The following is a 26,198-nucleotide window of genomic DNA, read 5'->3' on the forward strand; positions in this document are numbered from 1 at the left end:
TCAGGTCCGAAGTGGATGACTTCATACTTCTCCACATTGAACTTCATCTGCCATAGCTCGTCTTTGCTAATTAGTAACTTCCTCATCCCCACTAGCCACACAACTTACAATGCCTCCTAGCTTAGTGTTATTTACAGACGTGGATATGTAACTTTCTATTCCTTCATCCAAGGCATTAATATATATGCTGAAAAGCTGAAGTCTCAGTAGGGAATACTGAGAAACATCTTGCCAATGAGAGAATGAATCCTACCTGCCAATCAATTATCACTTTGCAGCTCCCTTTTGTCCTCAAAAGAATGAGCTATACTTCCTATTTTTCATAGGATCATAGGAAATAGAAGCAGGAGTAGGCCATTTGGCCCATCGAGCCTGCTCTGCCATTGAAACAGATCATGGCTGATCATCCACCTCTACGCCACTTTTCTCTACTATCCCCATATCCCTTGATGTCATTTTGATCCGGAAATCTATTGATTTCTGTCTTGAATGTGCTCATGAATTGTTTCCATTTCACATACCTGAAGAAACTTTTACAGTCCGCCTTTATGTTTCTAGCTAGCTTATATTCATAATCTCTTTTCCCTTTCTTCATCAGTTTCTTGGTCCTCCTTTGTTGGACTTTAAATTGCTTCCAATCCTTAGGCTTACCACTTTTCCTGATGACCTTAGAAGCCATTTCCTTTGACCTAATGCAATCTGCAACTTATTTAGTTAGCCACGGTTGATTCACATTTGCTGTTGTTGTTTTGTGTTTTAGAGGAATGTATATTTGTTGTAAATGGTGTAATACTTCTTTAAATACTAGCCATTGCCTGTCTACCATCAAATCTTTTGATTTATTTTCCCAATCCACCATAGCCAACTTGCTCCTCATACCTTCATAGATTCCTTTGTTCAGATTTATGACTCTAGTTTCAGATTGAACTATATTTCTTTCAAACTCAATGTAGAATTCTATCATATTGTGGTCACTATTTCTTCATAGCTCCTTTATGCAAGGTTATTAATTAGCCCTTTATCATTGCATAATACTAAATCTAAAATAGCCCGATTCCAACTGGTTCTTCAACATACTGCTCCAGAAATCCATCTTGTACACACTCCAGGAATTTATCTTCCACAGCATTAGTGCTCATTAGGTTTACCCTATCTATATGTAAAATTACTGTATTGCCCATGCTACATGTGGCTCTAATTTCCTGATTGATACTGTGTCCAACATTACCACTACAGTTTGGTAGCATTTAAACAACTCCCACCAATTTTTGCTGTCCCTTGCTGTTTCTTAGTTCCATTCAAACTGATTCTACATTTTGCTCCTTCAATCTAATGTACTGATCTCGTTCCTTATTAACAACATTACCACACCTCTGAGTGAGACTGACAGAGCTTAAAAGTGCAGCGGCAGCGGGAAGGAGTGAGACTGAGTGAGATCGGCAGAGTTTAAAATTGTAGCGGCAGCGGGAAGGAGTTTTGAAAAAAAAACCCCACCAGTAGCGTCACAGGAGAGCTGCAAGGCGATTGGTTGGTGAATCACTGCTGTTAGGGAATAGCTCTAAATAGCTGGGTAAGTATCTCAGGTAAGAAAAGTTTAAAAGTTTAAAGTTTATTTCAAATATAGTAAGTAGTGTTTTTTTTTTAGGGAGTTCTGTAGGAACGAGGACCAGGGAAGAAAGGCCCTAGAGTAACTGATATTATTGGACATTAAGATATTCCAGAAGGTTTAATTTAATTTAAAGGGTTAAGTCATGGCAGGAGAGCTCAAAGCCGTGATGTGCTCCTCGTGCTCCATGTTGGAAGCCGGGAACAATTCCAGTGCCCGGGACCAGCATGTGTGTAGGAAGTGTCTCCAGCTGCAGCTCCTGGAAGCCCGGGTTTCGGAGCTGGAGCGGCAGCTGGGGACACTGTGGAGCATCCACGAGGTGGAGAGTATCGTGGATAGCATGTATAGAGAGGTGGTCACACCGCAAGCTCAGATTCCACAGGCAGGAGGGGAATGGGTGACCACCAGGCAGAGTAAGAGGAGCAGGCAGGCAGTTCAGGAATCTCCTGTGCCTATTCCCCTGTAAAACAGATATACTGCTTTGGAGACTGTTGGGGGAATGGCCTCTCAGGGGAAAGCAGCAACAGCCCAATTTGTTGCACCACGGTTGGCTTTGCTGCACAGGGGAGGAGTAAAAAGTGTGGGAATGCAATAGTTAAAGGGGATTCAACTGTAAGGGGAATAGATAGGCGTTTCTGTGGCCGTAAATGAGACTCCAGGATGGTATGTTGCCTCCCTGGTGCTAGGGTCAAGGATGTCTCAGAGCGGTTACAGGACATTCTGAAGGGGGGAGGGTGAACAGCCAGTGGTCGTGGTACAGATTGGTATAAATGACACAGGTAAAAAAAAGGATGTGGTCCTAAAAGCAGAATATAGGGAGCTAGGAAGTAAGTTGAAAAGTAGGACCTCAAAGGTAGTGATCTCAGGATTACTACCAGTGCCACGTGCTAGTCAGAGTAGAAATAGCAGGATACATAGGATGAATACGTGGCAGAAGAGATGGTGTGAGGGGGAAGGTTTTAGATTCCTGGGGCATTGGGACCGGCTCTGGGGGAGGTGGGACCAGTACAAAAAGGATGGGTTACACCTGGGCAGGACCGGGACTGATGTCTAGGGGGAGTATTTGCTAGAGTGGTTGGGGGGGGGTGCTTAAACTAAAATGGTAGGGGGATGGGAACCTTTGCAAGGAGTCAGAGGAGGGGGGATCAAAAACAAGAACAAAAGACAGTAAGGGGAATAAGAAAAGTGATAGGCAGAGAAATCAAGGGCCAGAATCAAACAGGGACACAGTGAAAAATAGTGGGAAGGGGACAAGTAATGTTAAAAATAAGGCTTTGTGCCTTAACGCGCAGAGCATTCGCAATAAAGTGGATGAATTAATCGCACAAATAGATGTAAATGGGTATGATATAGTCGGGATTACGGAGACATGGCTGTAAGGTGACCAGGGATGAAAAATGAACATCCAGGGATATTCAGTATTTAGGAAGGATAGACAAAAAGCAAAAGGTGGTGGAGTTGCATTGCTGGTTAAAGAGGAAATTAACGCAATAGTGAGGAAAGATATTAGCTCTGACGATGTGGAATCTGTATGGGTAGAGCTGAGAAACACTAAGGGGCAAAAAACATTAGTGGGGGTTGTATATAGACCACCAAACTGTAGTGGTGATGTTGGGAATGGCATTAAACAGGAAATTAGAGATGCATGCGATAAAGGAACATCTGTAATTATGGGTGATTCAATCTGCATATAGATTGGGCAAATCAAATTAGTCACAATACCAGAGAGGAGAAATTCTTGGAGTGTATACGGGATGGTTTTCTGGACCAATACATTGAGGAACCGACTAGAGAACAGGCCATCCTAGACTGGGTATTGTGTAATGAGAGAGGAATAATTGACAATCTAGTGGTGCGAGATCCCTTGAGGACTACCGACCATAATATGATAGAATTCTTCATCAAGGAGGAGAGTGGCATAGTTGATTCTGAGACAAGGGTCCTGAATCTTAGTAAAGGAAACTACGAAGGTATGAGGCACGAGTTGGCCATGACAGATTGGGAAATGTTACTTAAAGGGATGATGGTGGATAGGCAATGGCAAACATTGAAAGAGTGCATGGAAGAACTGCAACAATTGTTTTTCCCTGTCTGGCGCAAAAGTCAAACGGGAAAGGTGGCCAAACCATGGCTTACAAGGGAAATTAGAGATAGCATTAGATCCAAGGAAGAGGCATATAAATTTGCCAGGAAAAACAACAGACCGGAGGATTGGGAGCAGTTTAGAATTCAGCAAAGGAGGACCAAGGGATTGATTAAGAAGGGGAAGAGAGAGTATGACAGCAAGCTTGCGGGGAACATATAAACTGACTATAAAAGTTTCTATAGGTATGTGAAGAGAAAAAGATTGGTGAAGACAAATGTAGGTCCCTTACAGTCAGAAACAGAGGAATTAATTATGGGGAATAAAGAAATGGCTGACCAACTAAACGCATACCTTGGTTTTGTCTTCACAAAGGAGGACACAAATATCATACCAGAAATGTTGGGGAACGCAGAGCTTAGTGAGAGCGAGGAACTGAAAGAAATCAGTATTAGTAGAGAAATGGTGTTGGGGAAATTGATGGGATTGAAGGCCGATAAATCCCCAGGACCTGATGGTATGCATCCCAGAGTACTTAAGGAAGTGGCCCTAGAAATAATGGATGCACTGGTGGTCATCTTCCAAGGTTCTATAGACTCTGGAACAGTTCCTACAGATTGGAGGTTAGCTAATGGAACCCCACTATTTAAAAATGAAGGTAGAGAGAAAGCAGGGAATTATAGATCAGTCAGCCTGACTTCGGTAGTGGGGAAAATTCTAGAGTCCATTATCCATGATTTTATCGCAGAGCACTTAGAGAACAGTGGTAGAATCGGGCAGAGTCAGCATGGATTTATGAAAAGGAAATCATGCTTGACAAATCTACTAGAATTCTTGAGGATGTAACTAGTAAAGTTGATGAGGGGGAGCCAGTGGATGTGGTTTCTTTGGACTTTCAGAAGGCTTTCGACAAAGTCCCACTTAAGAGATTAGCGTGCAAAAATAAAGTGCATGGGATTGGGGTTAGAGTATTGTGATGGATAGAAAACTGGTTGGCAGACAGGAAACAAAGAGTAGGGATAAATGGGTCTTTTTCTGAATGGCAGGCAGTGACTAGTGGGGTACAGCAGGGATCGGTGCTAGGACCCCAGCTATTCACAATATACATTAATGATTTAGATGAGGGAACTAAATGTAATATCTCCAAATTTGCAGATGACACACAGCTGGGTGGGAGGGTGAGTTGTGAGGAAGATGCATTGAGGTTTCAGGGTGATTTGGACAAGTTGAGTGAGTGGGCTAATGCATGGCAGATGCAGTATAACGTGGATAAATGTGAGGTTATCCACTTTGGTAGCAAAAACAGGAAGGCAGATTATTATCTGAACGGCTATAAACTGAGAGAGGGGAATATGCAGCGAGACCTGGGTGTCTTGTACACCAGTCACTGAAGGTAAGCATGCAGGTGCAACAGGCAGTAAAAAAGACAAATGGTATGTTGGCCTTCATAGCGAGAGGATTCGAGTACAGGAGCAGGGATGTCTTGCTACAATTATACAGGGCCTTGGTGAGTCCGTACCTGGAATATTGTTTGCAGTTTTAGTCTCCTTATCTGAGGAAGGATGTTATTGCTATGGAGGGAATGCAGCGAAGGTTTACCAGACTGATTCCTGGGATGGTGGGACTGACATATGAGGAGAGATTGAGTTGGTTAGGATTATATTCACTGGAGTTCAGAAGAGTGAGGGGGGAATCTCATAGAAGCCTATAAAATTCTAACAGGACTTGACAGGGTAGATGCAGGAAGGATGTTCTCGATGGTGGGGGAATCCAGAACCAGGGGTCATAGTCTAAGGATATGGGGTAAACCTTTCTGGACTGAGATGAGGAGGAATCTCTTCACCCAGAGAGTGGTGAGCCTGTGGAATTCGCTACCACAGAAAGCAGTTGAGGCCAAAACAGTGTATGTTTTCAAGAAGGAGTTAGATATAGCTCTTGGGTCTAAAGGGATCAAAGGGCATGGGGCAATATCGGAACAGTCTACTGAGTTAGATGATCAGCCATGATCATAATAAATGGCAGAATAGGCTCGAAGGGCCGAATGACCTGCTCCTGCTCCTATTTTCTATGTTTCTGTGTTTCTATGTTCCATTTTCCCCTCTGCCTATCCCTCCTATATGACGAATATGCCTAAGTATTGAGTTCCTAGTCCTGGTCAACCTGCGACCACGTCTTCATAATGGCAATTAAATCATACCCATTTACCTTTATTTGTGCGTTCAAGTCATCTACCTTGTTGTGAATGCTGCGTGCATTCAGATAGAGTGCCCTTAAATTTGTCTGAACATTATTCCTCATTTCGATCCGATTTGATGGTGGCCTTCATCTCGTCTGCCTTACAATTTCGCTTACTACTTTTCTACTTCTTGTCACCAGTTTTGCTTCCCTCCAATCTGAGCTCCCTCTTTGGTTTCCAACACCTCTGACAATTTAGTTTAAACCATCCCCAACAGCATTAGCAAATTTCCCTGTGAGGATCTTCGTCCCGGTTCTGCTAAGGGGCAACCTGTCCATCTTGTACAGGTCCCACCTGCCCCAGAACAGATCCCAATGCCTCAAAAATCTGATACCCTCCCTCCTGCACCAATTTTCCAGTCACATGTTAAATTGCTTAATCCTCCCATTCCTATGCTCACTAGCATGAGGTACTGGGAGTAATCCTGAGATTATTGCTTTTGAGGTCCTGCTTTTTAATTTCTTTCCTAACTCCCTAAACTCTGCTTTCAGGACCTCATACCTCTTCTTACCTATGTCGTTGGTACCAATGTGGACCATGGCCTCTGACTGTTCATCCTGCCCCAGAAGAATGTTCTGCTGCCACTCTGACATCCTTGACCCTGGGGCGGCACAGTGGCGCAGTGGTTAGCACCGCAGCCTCACACCTCCAGGGACCTGGGTTCAATTCTGGGTACTACCTGTGCGGAGTTTGTAAGTTCTCCCTGTGACCACGTGGCTTTTCGTCGGGTGTTCCGGTTTCTTCCCACAGCCAAAGACTTACAGGTGATAGGTAAATTGGCCACTGTAAATTGCCTCTAGTGTAGGTAGGTGGTAGGGAATATGGGAATTCTGTAGGGTTAGTATAAATGGGTGGTTGTTGGTTGGCACAGACTCGGTGGGCCGAAGGGCCTGTTTCAGTGCTGTATCTCTTTAAAAAAAAAATGCCATCCTGGTGTCATGTCTGCGGCCGCAGAAACATCTGTCTGTTCCTTTAACTTACGAATCCCCTATCACTATTGCCCTTCCACTCTTTTTCCTCCCCTCTTGTGCGGCTGAGCCACCTGTGGTGCCATGGACTTGGCTCTTGCTGCACTCCACTGAGGAACCATTGCCCTTGCCAGTATCCAAAATGGAAAACTGGTTAGCAAGCAAGATCGAATTAGGGGACTCCTGCACTATCTGCGTGGTTCTCTTAGACTGCCTGGCAGTCACCCATTCCCTCTCTGCCTACACATTTTAAATCTGTGTTGTGACTACCTCCCTAAACCTATACAGTCATACAGTCATAGAGTACCAAAACCTGGAGCTGAAGTTTCTACAGCTGGTGACACTTACTGACCCTGTCAAGGACACATGGTGTGTCCACAACTTCCCACATACCACAGGAGGCACATTCCACTTGGCTGAGCTGTGCTGCCATACCTTCGCTTTACAAACTAACTATTGTTAGTGTAATATGTGCAATAAGTAGATTAACTTACCAGTTTGTTGCCAATCATCTTCTTCCCCTCTACCAAAATAAGAAACAAATAGTGGAGGCTGAAAAGGCATTAAAGAAAAGAAAGAGACAAAGGAGTACCTCCTTCCCCTTGTCACTGAACTCCCTCACACCCAAACTCACAGCTTCACACTCTGTCCAAACAGCACTTTCTAATTAGTAATTACACCAACTAAAACCTTAGTAGTGCTAACTTACCACTTATAAGGTAGCTACTCGAGGGTTAAAAAATAACTTTTTTTCTGATTTTCCAGGTATTTACAGGCACTCTAACAGCAGTTACTCACCAACTAATCAGCTTACGGTTTTCCCATGATGTCACTGTTAGGTTTTTTTTCACTCTTCAAATCCAGCACACACTGACTTCCCGCCACAGCTGCAGCCTCGCTCTCCAATCCTCCAGGTAAGTGTGGGCCTCGAGCCTTTTGTGGAATCTTCCAATTTTGACAGCACTTCCTCTCAGCTTATATCCAAATCATTAATGGACACAGCATGTTTACAGTGTTGAACCTAATTTTTTCATCGATCATACATCACAGAAGCAGCCCATCCGATCCAGCAGGCCTGCACCTACTTTTTGAAAGAGCTCTTCAATTAGTCCAACTCACCTATTCTTTCACCACAGCCCTGCGGAGTTCTCCTTTTCAAGTAATATCCAATTCTCTTTTGAAAGTCGCCATTGAATCTGCTCTAACTACCCTTTAAGGTTGTGCATTCTGGATCATAACAACCGTGTTAAAATGTTTCCTCATTTCGCTCCTGTTATATGGCTATAATTGCCACTGTCATTTTAGAATGGATCTGCAGAAATCCACAGAAGATGTGCGGTAGAAATTCAGCTGTCTTAAACAGCTACAAAATTTAAGAAAAGGAATGAAATCAGACTGACCACCCAGCATCGACCTAGGCACTGGAAACGACAATGGCAAACCCAGCCTTGTCGATCCTGCAAAGTCCTCCTTACTAACTTACTAAGAGGAGTCAGAGGCTGGGGATTCTGCAGCAAGTAACTCATCTACTGACTCCCCAGTGCCTGTTCACCAGCTACAAGGCACAAGTCAGGAGTGTGATGGAATACTCTCCACTTGCCTGGATGAGTGCAGCTCCAACAGTACTCAAGAAGCTCGACACTATCCAGGACAAAGCAGCCCGCTTGATTGGCACCCCATCCACCACCTTCAACATTCAATCTCTTCACCGCTGATGCACAGTGGCAGCAGTGTGCACCATCTATAAGATGCACTGTAGCAACTCACCAAGGCTCCTTCGACAACACCTTCGAAACTCTCGACCGCTACCATCTAGAAGGACAAAGCAGCAGATGCATGGGAACAGCACCAACTGAAAATTCCCCTCCAAGCTGCACCCATCCTGACTTGGAACTCTATCGCCGTTCCTTTACTGTCACGGTGTCAAAATCCTGGAACTCCCTTCCTAACAGCACTGTCGGTGTACCTACACCACATGGGCTGCAGCAGTTCAAGAAGGAAGCGCACCACCACCTTCTCAAGGGCAATTAGGGATGGGCAATAAATGCTGGCCTGGCCAGCAATGCTCACATCCCATGAGCGAAAAAAAAAGTTATGAAATTGACATATTTTGCCACCAACTGTGAGGACATAAAGTAATAATTCAGAAGATGTCTAAATGGGAGGTGAGATGCTGTAAAATTTAAAGGCAATCTATGAGTTTTAAAAAATCCAAGAGGTTAACATAATTCATGTCAGTCCTGCTAATATCATTGGGAATGGCTTTTCAGCTGTAATGCTCATGGAGGTTGGTGATAGCTGCCTAACACAATGAAAAAAGTACTAGTTGAATTATCTGTTTTTTTTTGTCTTCATCCAAGTTTCTGCCCTGTGAAGAGAGTAAGTTCTGGCACTAACAATCTGCCATTTTGCTATTATCCAATATTAAGTAATTCCAGTTAATGGCCTTTTATGGGGTCTTAATGCTACATTGTGCTATTGTCTATTGATGGCATTACATTGTCCAATTGCGTGAAGCTTGTTGCTCTCGACTTGAGTTGGAGATATTGTATCTCTGGGATAAGTAACCGTGTTGGTAAGCATTACAGCTGTGATATGTAGTATCCTGAATCACTGCAGGGGACAAAGAGCAATGTGTGGCAAAGATGTCATAGAAGATTCATGACCATCTGCATCAATTACCCTCAGGGTATGTGTATAGGCCAAGAAGCGACTAGCTATTCCTAATGGAAGAAAAATACATGCAAAGGCTGAGGTTAATCGGGGAGCCAATTAATGACCTTTTCCACCTACTGAACAACAAGCTTCAGGACAGTCTTCAGACAACACGCCATTCCTAGGGTACTCAAGGTAATAATAGTGCTCAATTTCTATGTACTTTGTACATTTAAAGGCTATGTACTGCAACTGTGGCTCAAGAGGCCTCTGCACAATCTGTACACCTGAGATATCGTGCTTTGAGACCCAGGTCTTGGTGTGCTCAAACTTCCGATACCTGGACGGCTCTGGTTTCCCTGAGAAGGCAATGCCAAGGCAGGGGGAGGGGCCATAAAGCCTGCCTTCTGAGGAAGGAAAACCACTGGCAAGATTTGAACAGTGGCAAAAATTGACTGATGCCTCCTTTGGGCTGAGCTATTTCTCTGTACAGACTGCAATGATGCTTTCCTATCTTTTTGCCCACTTTCTTAATCTACTTTATATTCGTCATGGGATGTGGGCGTCGTTGGCAAGGGCAGCATTTATTGTGCATTCCTGATTGCTCTTGAGAAGTTGGTTGTGAGCCTCCTTCTGCAGTCTGTGTGGTGTAGGGACACACGCAGTGCTGTTAGGGAGGGAGTTCCAGGAGTTTGACCCAGCAATGATGAAAGAATAACGATGCATTTCCAAGTCAGGATGGTGTGTGACTTAGAGGGGAACATGCAGATGTGGGTGTTCCCATGCACCTGCTGCCCTTGTTCTTCCAGGTGGTAGAGGCCATGGGTTTGGAAGGTGCTGTCAAAGAAGCCTTGGCGAGTTGCTGTGGTACATCTTGTAGATGGTGCATGCTACAGCCATTGGGCACCGGTGGTGTAGGCAATGAATATTTAAGGTGGTAGATAGGGTGGCAATTAAGTGTGCTATCTCGTCCTGGATGGCGCCGAGCTTCTTGAGTGTTGTTGGAGCTACATCCATCCAGGCAAGTGGAGAATATGCCATCACACTCCTGACTTGTGCCTTGAAGATGGTGAAAAGGATTTGGGGAGTCAGGAAGTGAGTTACTCGCTGCAGAATTCCCAGCCTCTGACCTGCCTCAGTAGCCACAGTATTTATATTCAGTTTCTGATCAATGGTAACCCCCAGGATGTTGAAAGTGGAGGAGGTAGGGCTGGGTTCAACGGTGGCAATGCCATTGAATGTCAAAAGGAAGCGATTAGACTTTCTCATGTTGCGGATGGTCATTGCCTGGCACTTGGTATGGCCTGTATGTCACTTGCCACTTATTAGCCCAAGCCTGAATGTTGTCCAAGTCTTGCTGCATATTGGGCATGGACTGCATCAATATCTGAGGAGTTCTGAGCTTTACTGAACACTGTGCAAACATCAGTGAACATCCCCACTTCTGACCTTGTGATGGAGGGAATGTCATTGATAAAACAGCTGAAGATGGTTGGGCCTCGGACACTACCCTGAGGAACTCCTGCACCGATGTCCTGGGGCTGAGATGACCACCACCATCTTCCTTTGTGATAGGTATGACTCCAGTCAGTGGAGAACATTCCCTCTGATTTTCATTGACTACAATTTTACTAGGGCTCCTTGATGCCATACTTGGTCAAATGCTGCCATTCTGTCAAGAGCAGTCAGTCTTACCTCACCTCTGGAGCTCAGCTCTTTTGTCCATGTTTGAACCAAAGCTGTAATGAGGTCTACAGCCAAGTGACCCTGGCAGAACCCAAACTGAGCGTTAGTGAGCAGGTTATTTGTGAGTAAGTGTCACTTGATAACACCGTTGATGATACCTTCATTTAGCAGATGATTGAGAGTAGACTGATGGGGTGATAATTGCCTGGGTTGGATTTGTCCTGCTTTTTGTGCACAGGATATACCTGGGAAATTTTCCATATAGTCAGGTGGATGCCAGTGTTGTAGTTATACTGGAACAGCTTGGCTAGGGGCAAGGCTAGTTCTGGAGCACAAATCTTCAGCACTGCAACCAGGATGTTGTTGGAACCCAAAGTCTTTGCTGTGTCCATTGTGCTCAGCCATTTCTTGACATCACGTGATGTGAATCAAATTAGCTGAAGACTAATTTCTATGATACTGGGGACCCCAGGAGGAGGCCGAGATGGACCATCTACTCGGCACTTCTGGCTGAAGATGGTTGCAAATGCTTCAGCCTTGTCTTTTGCACTGACATGCTGGGCTCCCCCATCATTGAGAATGTGGATGTTTGTGGAGCGGTCCTCCTCCTGTTATTTGTTTAATTGTCCACCACCAACATTTGTTGACATTGGGCTGAATTTTTGCCATGGAGTCAGAAACCTGCCTCCAGTGGGAAACTGTGCCAAAGCCTTCCACTGCATCAGAGGGAAGCGAGATGTCACAGGGGAGCTGGAGACCTGGCACCCGGGGCAAGGCAGACCCTCGCTTCATCGATGCTGACCTAGATCTAATGCTGGAGGCCGTGAGAAAGAGAGGAGGGAGGTCCTCTTCCTGGTGGTTGACAGGAAGAGGCCACCTCATCATGCAGCAGGGGCACCTCTCTGCACCGCATCATCTTCCTCTGCCCTCTCTTTCTCCTCCTCTGTCACTTCTTGCTCCTCTTCTGATAAGCTGGCTCCTTTCAGAACCCCATTGTCCTCAAGGTCCACACCTCTCTGCAGGACCATTTAGTGGAGTGCATAGCAGACCACCACAATGACCAACACCTTTGTAGGAGGGTATTGGAGAGCACTACCTGACCGATCCAGGCACCGGAATCATATCTTCAGAAGTCTGATGGTCTGCTCAATGGTTGTCCTACTGAGCAGATGACATTGGTTATATCGCCTCTCTGCCTCTGTCTGGGGTTCCTGTGAGTAGCCATGTCTTCCAGGATATCCTTTGTCCCCTACGATACATCCACGCACTTTAGGGTTTGGAGTGAAGATCTGACGCAGCTGGACTGGCAGAGATGAAGGCATCATGGCAGATGCCAGGAAAGCAAGCGCACTCATGGAGGACGCTCTTGTTGTGGCCTTGGACTAGCTGGACATTGAGGGAGTGAAAACCCTTCCTGCTGATCTTTGGGTGCCTTGTTGGCAACATGGCAGATGCCCTGCACCTGGGGGAATCCAGCAATGGAAACAAAACCCATTGCCCTCTGTCCCTGTGAGGACATGTCTGTCGTTAAATGAATGTATTGTCCAGCTCTGGTAAAAGGGCATCAGTGACCAGCGAGATGCAGTAGTGTGCAGCTGTTTGCGAGCTGCCACCAAGGTCTGCAGCTGATCCTTGGAAGGAGCCATGAGTGAAGAGGTTCAAAGCCACAGTGACTTTGATGGCTATTGACAGGGCATGGTGACCAGTGCTGCAAGGTGTGAGTTCTTTGGTGAAAAGGATACAGATGTCAGTGACCATCCGCCTGGAGAGTCGCAGTCTCCTGCGGCGCTGGGTCTCAGTCATCTCCAGGTCACTCTGTCGTTGGTGGTGGATCCTGTGTTGAGGATATGGCCTCTGTTTCCTCCCTGCTGCCCTTTCCTCTCTCGTGCCTACCTGCTGCTCAGTGTTCCACCCGTCTTGCGGAGGTTGTTGCCCCTCATTGCCACTGAGCCCAAAATCTGACAGTTGAGCCCCCAATTCCAGCTGCAGCCTTTCTTTGAGACAGGTGTCTGTCCTATTGTGATTGACAGTCTTGCCCCCCCAGCTCTTCTGCATTCGCAATGCCAGTGGTTGATGATCCCATTCGATGTGCAAGCGCTGATTACCCACTCTCCGCACAAAGGGCACCTATTTACCAAGTACAAAGTCCCCCTGTGCTCTGCTGACCCTCTTATTAGGCGGAGGTGATGCGCTGGGGCAGCATTAACTGGCTCCCAACTCTGTACCCACCTCCCTTCAGCAGATCAGAAACTGACAGCTCCTAAAATCCATTTTACCCTTTATCTATTCCACGCTTCCCCTCCTACAAGCTCTTAAGGAGCTTTTTAAATGATTTAATTGGCCTTAGTCGGGAGGAGGGCAGGATTCCTGTCCTGCCCTCCCCCCTGTCCTGGTTAACATTGCTGGCACCGTGAACGGCATCCTGTAATTGACTAGCCGGGCATGATTGATTTTTTGGGGCCCCCCCCCCCCATCTCGGTTCTCACCTTTGAAGGCCCCTGAAAATTCAGCCCATTGATACAGATTGGTATTTACAGAACATGAATAGACAGCATAATGTTTTAATTAGTGACCACATTTATTTTGGACTAATGTGCTTGGCTGTGCAGACCTCTTTGCATATCATTAAGTGTCGCCTTTAATGGCGTGTATGTGCTCTTGTGGTGCTAATGCTTCTCCCCAAATTGCAGGTCTTAATCTATCACTCAGTGCTGTGATCCTTTACAGAAGTGTTTCAGGGCTGTTAGCTGTCAAATGCTCCATTTATGAAGGGAAGCAGAAAGCCATCTGCCTCCAGCAATCAGCAGCTCTGATTCACCAGAATAAGATGCTGTTGCTCCTACATGCAGAATCAAAAATGCGCTTCACTTACATTTGTGCTGGGCTTGATGTTTGTATGCCAGACTGCTGGGAGCTTGAGGTCCAACTTGTAAGGCCTGCACATTATCTCATCTCAAACTGCAGAACACCATATCTTTACAAGGTCCCCCTCCCCAGTCAGCTGGCACGAGGAACAATGTATGTAAATGAGCCACTGCAGTCCTTCTGGCAATGTTGTCTGCAGTCTCTCCTTTAATGAGTGGAAGACGGTCTCTCAGTGGAGGTTGATATCACACCGCTGTGGCCGAAAGCAGGAACTGAGCCTGCTTTGGCAGGCGGCGAGACACTGGAGCAGCATTTTGCTGGCAGCAGCCAATTAACTGGCCGCCTTTGGGGCCGCCGTCCAATTGAGGACGGCAACCCGAAAGCTGCTGGCCCAATCAGAGGGTCGCAGCACAACAGCCTCGGCAGCACCATTGCTAACGGTGACCACTACTGAGGCTGCAACATCAATGAGAAGGCATCTTCAAAGAGAACATAGGTTTTTGTGAGGGAGCTGGGGCTAGGCAGGCAGGCCACAGAAATTGGGGTGGTGTGGGGGCTTTTGTGCTGCACTGGAGGCTGAGGGCCCCCTCCCTAGGCCATGGAGCACCTATTGAGGAGGGACATCCTCTGGGAATACACTGGGAGGTCGCCAGATTTTACCTGGTGATGTTCCTAAGCCGTGGTGGGCCCTCCCAACAAGGGCAAAATGCCAGAGAGAGTAAGAAGTGGCCCTTTATTGGGCCCTTAAGTGGCTTTGGGGAGGCAGTGGCGTAGTGGTAATGTCACTGGACTAGTAATTGAGAGCCCTGTCTAATGCTCTGGGAGCAAGGGTTCAAATCCCACCACAGCAGATGGTGAAATTTGAATTCAATCAATAAATCTGGAATTAAAAGCTAGTCTAATGGTGACCATAAAACCATTGTCAATTGTTGTAAAACCCATCTGGTTCACTAATGTCCTATAGGGAAGGAAATCTGCTGTCCTTACCTGGTCTGGCCTACATGTGACTCCAGGCCCACAGCAATGTGGTTGATTCTTAACTGCCCTCTGAAATGGCCTGGCAAGCCATTCAGTTCAAGGGAAATTAGGGATGGGCAACAAATGCTGGCCTAGTCGGTGACGTCCACATCCCACAAACAAATAAAAAAAAAATTGGGCGGCTGAATGGCTGAAGTGCCTGCTGCTGGCAATATGCCATGACAGTGGGAAGACATTGGACTGCCCTCTCGACGCTTTCCCTCGCCATATTGCCTCCCTCCCACTGCTCAACCCAATCCCAAAGAGCCGGCAAAACGAAGCCCATGTTCATGGTCTTCTGTATTAAGGCCACTACAACATGCATTGCAGCAGCTTACACTTGTTGTACGTCAGGCCTCAGGCTACAGAAACTTCACACGTGTTAGTTATGCTGCTCAAGAGCCTGGATGCAAAGTCTTGCAGACTTTGTTGTACAGTCTTCCCAAAGGAGCCAAATGAGGCAGATGGACCATACACATAGTCCAGTATCCTCTGCTTAAAGGCCTCGTCTGGGGGGCTGATTTGCTCAAAGGGCTTGTGGCAGCTCGATCTCCAACCAACATTTCTGAGCCTCTCCAAAGACTCTTCTGTTGACACCTATCTCTAACAGCGCCGTTGTCTTTACTGAGTGATCCCTAGTGAACACCCCTGGGCAGAATTTAATGTGGCCATGTAAAGCGGGAATAGTGGCGTGGGGGGACGGAGAATCGTGTGGGAACCACCCGCCTGGCAATCTGGTGTCGTGACTTTGGTTCCAGATTTTGTCAGCGGCAGGAAAGCACCAAGGCGACATTACCACCCTGATGCGACAGGAAGCTATTTTAAATTGCTGAGCAGTTATTTTTAATGTATTACCATCTCATTATCCTCGATTTAATGGTTGGCATTTTAGCGGACGGTAGGTGGCAATGAAGTGCCTTCGGGTTCACAACCGTTAAATCCTGGCAGCACCAAGGCAAGAGGCTTCAGTGCCGCAACGGAGATGCAGACCTGAGCATTGCTGCATAGGAGAAGAGAGGAGTGAGCAGACCATTGTTGGATTCTGTTGCTGTGTGCTCTGCAAGTGGGTCCGGGCCCCGGGGGCTCTGTAAGTGGGTCCGGGCCCCGGGGGCTCTGCAAGGGGATCTGGGGCCCCGGGGACTCTGCAAGGGGGTCCGGTGTCCTGGGGGCTCTGCAAGGGGGTCCGGGGTCTCGGGAACTCTGCAAGGAGGCTTGGGGTCTCAGGAGCTCTGCAAGGGGATTTGTAGTCTCGAAGGCTCTGCAAGGGTTTGGTGTGGTTTTAGTGTAGGTTTTGGGGGTGCTGTATTGGCTTACCAAACTGCTGTGTAATATGCTTGGTCACTCATACTTCTGGAAGAAAGCATCGGCTATCAGCAAGGTTGGGCTCTGAGGTCCAGCAGGGACTCCGCCGGGAGAATGGTCAAAAGCTCATTTGCCAGGGTAGGGTTGTCTTGATTGTCAGTGATCTGCAGGCCCACAAGTCACATTTATGGGTCTAATCCACCCTGTATTTTTGGAACTCTGTGGCATGATGCGGCACCTCCAATGGAGGGAGGGCCAAGAGGCTGCTGTGCCTGTCTGTGAAGCTCCACGATGACAGCACCAGCAGCCGACCATGCCAAAAAGGGCCCACGTACTCCAGACAGTGTACCAGACTCGAATCAGCTACCTCCAAATGTCTAGCAGCATTTCTAGCAAAGACTATGGCTCTCCAGGAAGGCTGTCACTGACTTATAGAGTTAGAGAGTCATTTATGGCACAGAAGGAGGCTATTCAGCCCATTAAGTCCATGCTGGCTCTCCACGGAGCTATGCAGTCAATCCCACTCCCTGGCTCGATCCCCGTAGCCCTGCAAGTCTATTTCTCTCAGGTGGCCATCCAACTTCCTCTTGAAGTCACTGATTATCTCTGCTTCCACCACCCTGGTGGACAGCGGGTTCCAAGTCATTACCACCCGTTGCTAAAAAAAAGTTCTTCTTCATATTCCCCCTGCATCTCTTGCCTTAAACTTTCAATCTGTGTCTCCTAGTCCTTGTACCATTAGTAAATGGGAACAGTTTTTCCTTGTCTAACTTATTTAAGCCTCTCATAATTTTGTATACTTCCATTAAATGTCCCCTCAATCTCAGCTTTTTCAACCTAACCTTGTAACTAAAATCCCCCATCCCTGAAACCATTCTGATAAATCTTTTCTGCACCCTCACAAGGACCCTCACAACCTTCCTAAAGTGTGGTGACGAGAACTGGACGCAATACTCCAGTTGGGACCTAACCAGAACTTTATAAAGGTTCAGCATAACTTCCCCGCTTTTCTACTCAATGCCTCTATTTATGAAGGCCAAGATCCCATGTGTTTTGCTAACCACTCTCTCAATATATCCTCCCACCTTTCAAGATCTATGCACGTGTACCCCCAGCTCCCTTTGTTCCTGCACACTCTTTAGAACTGTGCCATGAAATATATATTGCTTCTCCCTATTTCTTCTGCCAAAATGCATCATCTCACACTTGTCAGTATTAAATTCCATCTGCCACCTGTCTGCCCACTCTGCTAGCCTATCTATGTCATGTTGCAGGTGGTTCATATCATCCTCACTGTTTGCTGCACCTCTAGGTTTGGTGTCATTGGCAAATTTTGAGATTCTACTCTGTATTTCAAGGTGTAAGTCATTTATATGTATCAAAAAGTGGTCCCAGCAGTGACCCTTGGAGAACACCACTGTCTACCATCCTCCAATCTAAAAAGCAAACATTTACTCCAACTCACTGTTTTCTGTCCTTAAGCCAATTTTTTTTTATCCAATTGAACAATGACCCTCCTATTCCATGAGCCTCAATTTTGTTAACCTGCCTTTTATGTGGTACTTATTAAATGCTTTCTTAAAATTCATATAAACAACATCCACCACATTCCCTTCATCAACCTTGTCTGTTACTTCATCAAAAAATTCAGTTAGATTAGTCAAGTATGATTTGCCTTTTACAAATCCATGCTGGCTGTCCTTAATTAACTCGAACCTCTCCAAGTGTCTGTTGATAGTTTCCCTGATTGTTGTTTCTAAAACCTTATCCACGACTGATGTTAAATTAACTGGCCTGCAATTGCTAGGACTGTCCTTACCCTTTCTTGAATAAGGGTGTCACATTTACCACTCTCCAATCCTCTGGCACATCCCAGAACATTGGAAGATTATGGCAAGCCCATCAGCTATCTCCACCTCCACTTCCTTTAGCAATAACCTGGGATGCAAGCCATCTGGACCAGGTGACTTGTCTACCTGAAGCACAGCCAGCCTTTTTAGTACCTCCCCACTCTCAATTTTTATCCTATCCAATGCCTCTGCTCTCTCTGTTTCTACTGATATTTTATCAGCTTCCTTTTCTTTAGTGAACACTGATGTAATGTACTCATTAAGTATATTAGCCATGCCCTGCACCTCTAAGCATATATTACCTATAAAAATATATCGTGCACCCTGCTGCAGGATGAGTTGCGACATCTGGGATTTGGGGGTCACCCTATGCGAGTGGCCCTGAAGATCCCAGTGGCATGTGTGGGGTGTCCCAGGCAGCAGCCCACCACTGCATCTAGGAGGTGACCAATGCCTTGTTCAAGAGGGCTGGCAAATATGTGTACTATCGGACTCACCCTCATAGTCAGGCCGAGAGAGCCATCGGGTTCAGGGCCATCGCTGGATTCCACCAGGTGTAAGGTGTGATAGATTGCACCCTTGTGGCCATCAAGGCTCCCACGGACCAACCAGCCACCTTCATCAACAGGAAGGGCTTCCATTCAATCAACATTGAACTGGTCTGTGACCACTGAAAGCGTTTCCTGCAGGTATGTACCCACTTCCCAGGATGCAGCCACAATGCCTACATACCACAACAATCTTAGGTGCCACAGCTTTTCAGGCCCCCCAGTTGCCTTCAGGGGTGGATTCTCAGGGACAAGGGCTAGCTATTGAAGACTTGGCTTTTTATGATTGTCAGGAACTCTTGCAATGCAGCAGAGGAGAGGTACAACAATTGCTCCCCTCGAGCGACCATCTATCAGGCCATTGGGCTACTGAAGATGAGATTCTGCTGTCTTGATCAATCTAGTGGAGTCCTGCAGTATGCCCCAGTATCGTGGTGGTCTGCTGTGCTCTGCATAATCTAGCACTGCAGAGCGGAGATGCCTGAGTGACAGTCCTCTACCGATGAGGAGGATGCATTAGAGGGAGTGGGGAAAGCAGCACTGGATGGTGAAGACCTTGCACTGGAGACCAGGCAGATTGAGTGACATGCCAACGAGGCAAGAGACAACCTCATATTCAGCCGTTTGCAGCCATCCTGGTATCCAGTCACAGAGAATCCAATAAAAACTCATCTTAATGCATGTAGTCTGTCGCCTCCTTTCCAGTTGTGTTCCCTGACTTGTGACCAGCTGCAATCCACACTAGTGCCCATGGGAGAGCATATGTTAATGAGGCCTCTGGACACATTGGCATTGCACGAAGGAGGAAAGGGGAAAGTCAGCAGCTCACAATTGAGTCAAAATGGAAAATGTCTCTCAGACAATGATTGTTAATGATTTGCACAAAAAAACTTTGAATTAATCAATACATGAAATATTTCCTGCATCCATGAGTTCCAAAGTGTGTCTCGGTGTTTTTTTTAATATGTTTGCAGGTGCTCCTATGCGGTGTGATCCCTGCAACAGTAGCTGGTCTGGACCCAGACTGCTGATCAGGTTGCCCCTTGGGATGAATTCAGCGGCTGTCCTCTGGCTGCCTGCAGCCTAGAGGGCCCCAGCTGCCTGAAGCTTTCCTGCACTGGTGCAGGACTATCCTCAGGCATCATGGCAGATGGAGCTGGGCTCACTGGCGGAAGGGCTGAGGAGTTGGGGTCCACACTTGGAGTGCCATGAAGGGAACCTCCAGATGTGGAGGTCAGCCTCTCCTCATCCCTTTCAAGGTTCACTTGAACCTCCCTGCTCACCAGAGGAGGATGAGGATCAGGAGAAGTCTCCAGGCTCCTGTTCCTTCTCTCACCTTGCCACTGTTGCCACTGCTGAGTTGTGCTCATGGCGAAGGTGATGGTGTGCAGGTTTGTGCACATCTGTGGGATCTGGCTCTCCATGAGGGTTGTCAACCTCTCGATGGAGGAAGCCATGCGCTCATATGCCTGGGACATGGCAGCACTCATGGCATGGATGGACTCATAGAATCATAGAAGGTTTATGGCACAGAAAGAGGCCACTTGGCCCATTGTGTCTGCACCAGCCTAAAAACGAGCCACCCAGTCTAATCCCACCTTCCAGCATTTGGGCCGTAGCTCTGCAGGTTATGCCACTTGAGGTGCATATCCAGACACCTTTTAAATGAGTTGAGGTTTTCTGCCTCTACTACCCTTTCAGGCACTGAGTTCCAGACCCCCACCAACCTCTGGGTGAAAATATTTTTCCTCACCCCCTCTAATCTTTCTACCAATCACTTTAAATCTATGCCCCCTCGTCACAGGCCTCTCTGTTCAGGTGACTAGGACCTTCACCTCCACTCTATCCAGGCCACTCACAATTTTGTACATTTCAATCAGATCTCCCCTCTGCCTTCTCCGTTCCAAGGAGAACAGCCCCAGAGTATACAATCTTTCCTCATAGCTGCATTTTTCCAGTCCTGGCAACATCCTCGTAAATCTCCTCTGTACCCTCTCTAGTACAATTACATCCTTTCTGTAATGAGGTGACCAGAACTGCCCACAGTACTCAAGTTGTGTCCTAACCAATGATTTTTACGGTTCCAGCATAACCTCGCTGCTCTTATCTTCGATATCACAGTTAATAAAGGTAAGGATTCCATATAATAAAAACAAGAAATGCTGGAACCACTCAGCAGGTCTGGCAGCATCTGTGGAAAGAGAAGCAGAGTTAACGTTTCGGGTCAGTGATCCTTCTTCGGAACTGACAAATATTAAAAATGTCACAGGTTATAAGCAAGTGAGGTGGGGGTGGGGCAAGAGATAACAAGGGAGAAGGTGTAGATTGGACAAGGCCACATAGCTGACCAAAAGGTCATGGAGCAAAGGCAAACAATATGTTAATGGTGTGTTGAAAGACAAAGCATTAGTACAGATAGGGTGTTAACGGACTGAATATTGAACAGCAGCAAGTGCAAACATGATAAAAAAACAGTGGGTAAGCAAACTGAACAAACTAAGATGAAATGAAATAAATGCAAAAAAAGGTTGTAAAAAATGTTAAAAAGAAGAAAAAAGAAAAAACAACTAAAAATGAAAGTAAAATGGGGGGCTGTAATGCTCTGAAATGATTGAACTCAATGTTCAGTCCGGCAGGCTGTAGTGTGCCTAATCGGTAGATGAGATGCTGTTCCTTGAGCTTGTGCTGATGTTCACTGGAACACTGCAGCAATCCCAGGTCAGAGATGTGAGCATGAGAGCAGGGGGTAGTGTTGAAATGGCAAGCAACTGGAAAGTCAGGGTCCTGCTTGCAGACTGAGCGGAGGTGTTCCACAAAACGGTCACCCAGTCTGCGCTTCGTCTCCCCAATGTAGAGGAGACCACATTGTGAGCAGCGAATACAGTATACTACATTGAAAGAAGTACAAGTAAATCGCTGCTTCACCTGAAAGGAGTGTTTGGGGCCTGGGATAGTGAGGAGAGAGGAGGTAAATGGGCAGGTATTACACCTCCTGCGATTGCAGGGGAAGGTGCCATGGGACGGGGACGAGGTGGTGGTGGTAATGGAGGAGTGGACCAGGGTGTCGTGGAGGGAACGATCCCTTCAGAATGCTGACAGGGGAAGGGAGGGGAAGATGCGTTTGGTAGTGGCATCACGCTGGAGGTGGCGGAAATGGCGGAGGATGATCTTTTGGATATGGAGGCTGATGGGGTGGAAAGTGAGGACAAGGAGAACCCTGTCACAGTTCTGGGAGGGAGGGGAAGGGTTGAGGGCAGAGGTACGGGAAATGGGCCGGACACAGTTGAGGGCCCTGTCAACAACAGTGGGGGGGATTCCTGGGTTGAGGAAAAAGGAGGTCATACCAGAAGCACCGTCATGGAAGGTAGCATCATCAGAGCAGATGAGTCGAAGACGGATAAACTGGGAGAATGGAATGCAGTCCTTACAGGAGGTAGGGTGCGAAGAAGTGTAGTCGAGGTAGCTGTGGGAGTCGGTGGGCTTATAATGGATATTAGTAGACAATCTATCTCCAGAGATGGAGACAGAGAAGTCGAGGAAGGGAAGAGGGAAGGGAAGTGTCAGAGATGGACCATGTAACGGTGAGAGAAGGGTGGAAATTGGAAGCAAAGTTGATAAAGTTTTCCAGTTCGGGGCGGGAGCAGGAAACGGCACCAATACAGTCATCAATGTACCGGAAAAAGAGTTGGGGGAGGGGGCCTGAGTAGGACTGGAACAAAGAATGCTCGACATATCCCACAAAAAGACAGGCATAACTGGGACCCATGCGGGTACCCATCGTGACACCTTTTACTTGAAGGAAGTGCATGGAGTTGAAGGAGAAGTTGTTCAATGTGAGAACAAGGATTCCATATGCCTTCTTAACCACCTCATCAACCTCTCCTTCTACCTTCAGGGATCTGTGGACATTCACTCCAAGGTTCCTCACTTCCTCTACATCTCTCAGTATTTTCCCATTAATCATGTATTCCTTTGCCTTGTTTGACCTCCCCAAATACATCATCACACACTTATCTGGGTTGCATTCCATTTGCCACTTTTCTGCCCACCTGACCAGTCCATCAATATCTTAGTGCACCCTACAGCTATCTTCCTTGCTATCTACCACACGGCCAATCTTTGGATCATCTGCAAACTTCTTGATCATGCCCCTTACATTTACATCCAAATCGTTAATATATACCACAAAAAGCAGGGGACCCAGTACTGACCCCTGTGGAATGCCACTGGAAACAGCCTTCTAGTTACAAAAACACCCGTCAACAATTACCCTTTGTTTGCTGCCACTGAGTCAATTTTGTATCCACCTTACTACATTTCCCTGAATCCAATGGGCTTTTATTTTTTTAACTGGTCTGCCATGTGGGACCTTGTCAAAAACCTTGCTAAAATCCATGTAGACCACACATCAACTGCACTACCCTCATCAAGCTTCCTTGTTACTTCTTCAAAAAATTCAATCAAGTTAGTCAGACAAGATCTGCCCTTAAAAAATCCATGCTGACTATCCTTGATTAATCTGTGCCTTTCTAAGTGGTAGTTTATCCTGTCTCTCTGAATTGATTCCAATAATTTGCCCACTACTGATGTTAGACTGACTGGCTTTCATCCTTCATCATCCGCTCATGGCTGCGCATTGCCTCTGGCATCTCCACCAGGTGTTGTCTTACCTCTCTCTGCAACTCCAGCATGCCCTGTGCTGTCAACACCAGAGGTTCGTCATCAGCCTGGGGCTCAGCATGGGCGTGGTCACCCACAATTCTCTGACAGTGGCCTCTGCTGTCTCAGCCTTGGGAGCGTTTGAAGTGTTCTCACCATCTTGTGACCCTAATTCTAAAGTCAAGTAGTTACCCACTGAGGTGAAAGTATCTGCGCTGGTGGGAGGTACAGGACAGTCATGAGACGGTGCATCCTCGAGTGCTCCTCTTCCTCAGAGGTTGACGGTTGTCCCTCTTCAACTGGAGTCTCCTGCAGGCACTGACCTTCATGAGAGAACAAAAACATGTGTGTTAGGCTGTGCCGATCTCGTCATGTCAACCATACATTATGTGGGTCTCCAAAAGTGATGTGTATGTCAATTGAAGCTAATCCTCACTGTCATGCACAGAGACTTTCCAGTCTCTCCATCCAAGATTGTGCGGCTGCCCTGGGTCCCCGTCCATTCCAAGGCCTCTTCCTTGGCTGGTGTGAGAGGACTCAGATCCAGAACTCCTCCCAAGTCCATGCTGTCTCCTTCCTGTTCTGGGCCCTCTTGTCCTGCAAGAAGAAGGATGGAAATAATAAAAATTGGCAGAGATCAACATGGCAGTTCTGCTCATGTCAGCCCCTCATGCCCTACTGGGGGGTCTGATATCTCTCTTTTTGCCACGCACTGTCAGGCGAGTTAATGGGGGTGAGCTTTGAAGGAAGCTGGCCTGTGGCCAAGATGCAGCTGCACAAAGTTGGCAACGACTCTAAGCCGGGGTGAATACAAGGCTGGCAGGCTTTTAAATATGGTGCCAGAACCTGCACCGGACTCATCTGATGCCATAGTTGGCGCTGCATCCACCACCTGATTGTGGTGGGGGGGAAGGGTGCGGTGGGGGGGGGGCATGTCTCCACTATGAAAAATGGCCACTGCCCGCGTGATCGCGGCACAGCAACGTGATGAACAGGAACGGCACCCATTTCTGAACTCGCCACCGGGACACTCATTAAATTCAGCCCCCTATTTTCTGCAATAAGTAATTCAGTTGTACTCAAGTAGAAAAATGGGGAATGCTGTTGGCACTCTTACTCCTGGCTAGTGCCATTCATCAGACATCAGCTGGATCTTTCACCTGTGAAGAGAGTGCATGAGCGCTCTTTTACATTACTGAGCAGTTATGGGTGTGCATGTTATATGAATGAGTTTTTTTTTGTTGTTCAGGCAATGCCACTAATGTAAAATGCTCAGCCGAAAGTAAGTCACTTCAGAAATGTGATAATAGAATTATCAGAAGTATATGGGATTGACTGGATTGCTGGCATCAATATTAACGCCAAAGTGATTAAAAATACATATTTTTGTGGTAAAGTCCAGAATTTACGCATGGAAAGATGCTAATGTTATTACATTTGAAACAGAAACAATACTCACGCCTGTTTAATGAAAAGCCGGAAACATATCCCATAATAATTTGCAAAAAATTCTTCATGTTTTCTCTCAATACCTATTCTCATGTCAGCATCATACACTTAGTTCTCCAGCTGGCAATTTCAAACCTTGTGTAAAAATTACTCCACAAATGTTCCAGGGAAGCTCAGTGTTGATAAAAGGAAGTCCCAGGTCCAAAATGGATGATGGTCTCCCAGGTCGAAGACATGCAGTTCTTCAGGCATACAACGCACTGGCCAATCACAAAAAAATTCCTATGGATCCCCCGTATTGCACATACTGTAGGTTTTTTTAAAAGTAAGTTTATAGCTACATCAGTAATTGTCATGAGTTTACTAATAAATGGCAAAGGGATCCTTGAATTGATGCAGGAGAGATGATCTTGGGAGATAGGTTACAGCAGGTGAGATTAAATATTGTGAGGCAATCAGTAACAGATTTTTCAAATTCAAATTAAATTGGATTGAAGCATGGCATAAAATTGCAGGAAATGCTAATTTCATTTTTACTGTACCTTGGCATATATTTTATGTTTAGTGCCAGCCTGCCTTATGATTTCATTCATATCTGAAAAAATAGTGAAACGAGCAGCTTGAGAAAGAGAGCTGATGGTGCACAAGACTCCGCGGCTGTGGAGTTTATTTGTATTTTGTAGAACCCTGTTTACCCAGAATGTAAGTGTAAATAAGAAAAAGATCAATCAGATGAGATATGCTTAAATTAAAATTGCTTGTAAAATAGACATCTTAAAATGTTGTAATTATCTTACACATAACACCTATGAGTCAATAATGATAGTAAATAATGGGTCTGAAATTCCTCAACCCTTCCAGTACTCTACTGCTGTAATTGCAGTGGGAGGGATGGATACTAGGCTCGGAGTTCCCATTGGAGCATTATAAGGGGCATAGCTTCAACTGATTTCCTGGTCAAGCCAGGAGAGGGGACTTCTACATTGGGAGCCTTGGCGAATTCAGTCTTTCAAGAATTTGGGACACTTTTGCAGACTGTTATGTCAGGGGAAGAAGCCTATTGTTCTCTTTCCTGGTGGAAGTGGGACCACCTGAGCACTCAGCGCAGGCTGAGTAAATGGCCTAGATAAATAAAGATCAAGGTGAGATTTCTTTAAAAAACTTAAACGCAGCCCACTTACAAAGGAAACACTGCTTAAATCTTTCAGGGGAATGACCTAGCATGTCACCCAGAGTTGCCATCTATCACCACGTTCTGCAGTATCCCAAGGTTG

The sequence above is a fragment of the Heterodontus francisci genome, chromosome 3 (assembly GCF_036365525.1).
Source record: "Heterodontus francisci isolate sHetFra1 chromosome 3, sHetFra1.hap1, whole genome shotgun sequence".
Lineage (NCBI taxonomy): Eukaryota > Metazoa > Chordata > Chondrichthyes > Heterodontiformes > Heterodontidae > Heterodontus > Heterodontus francisci.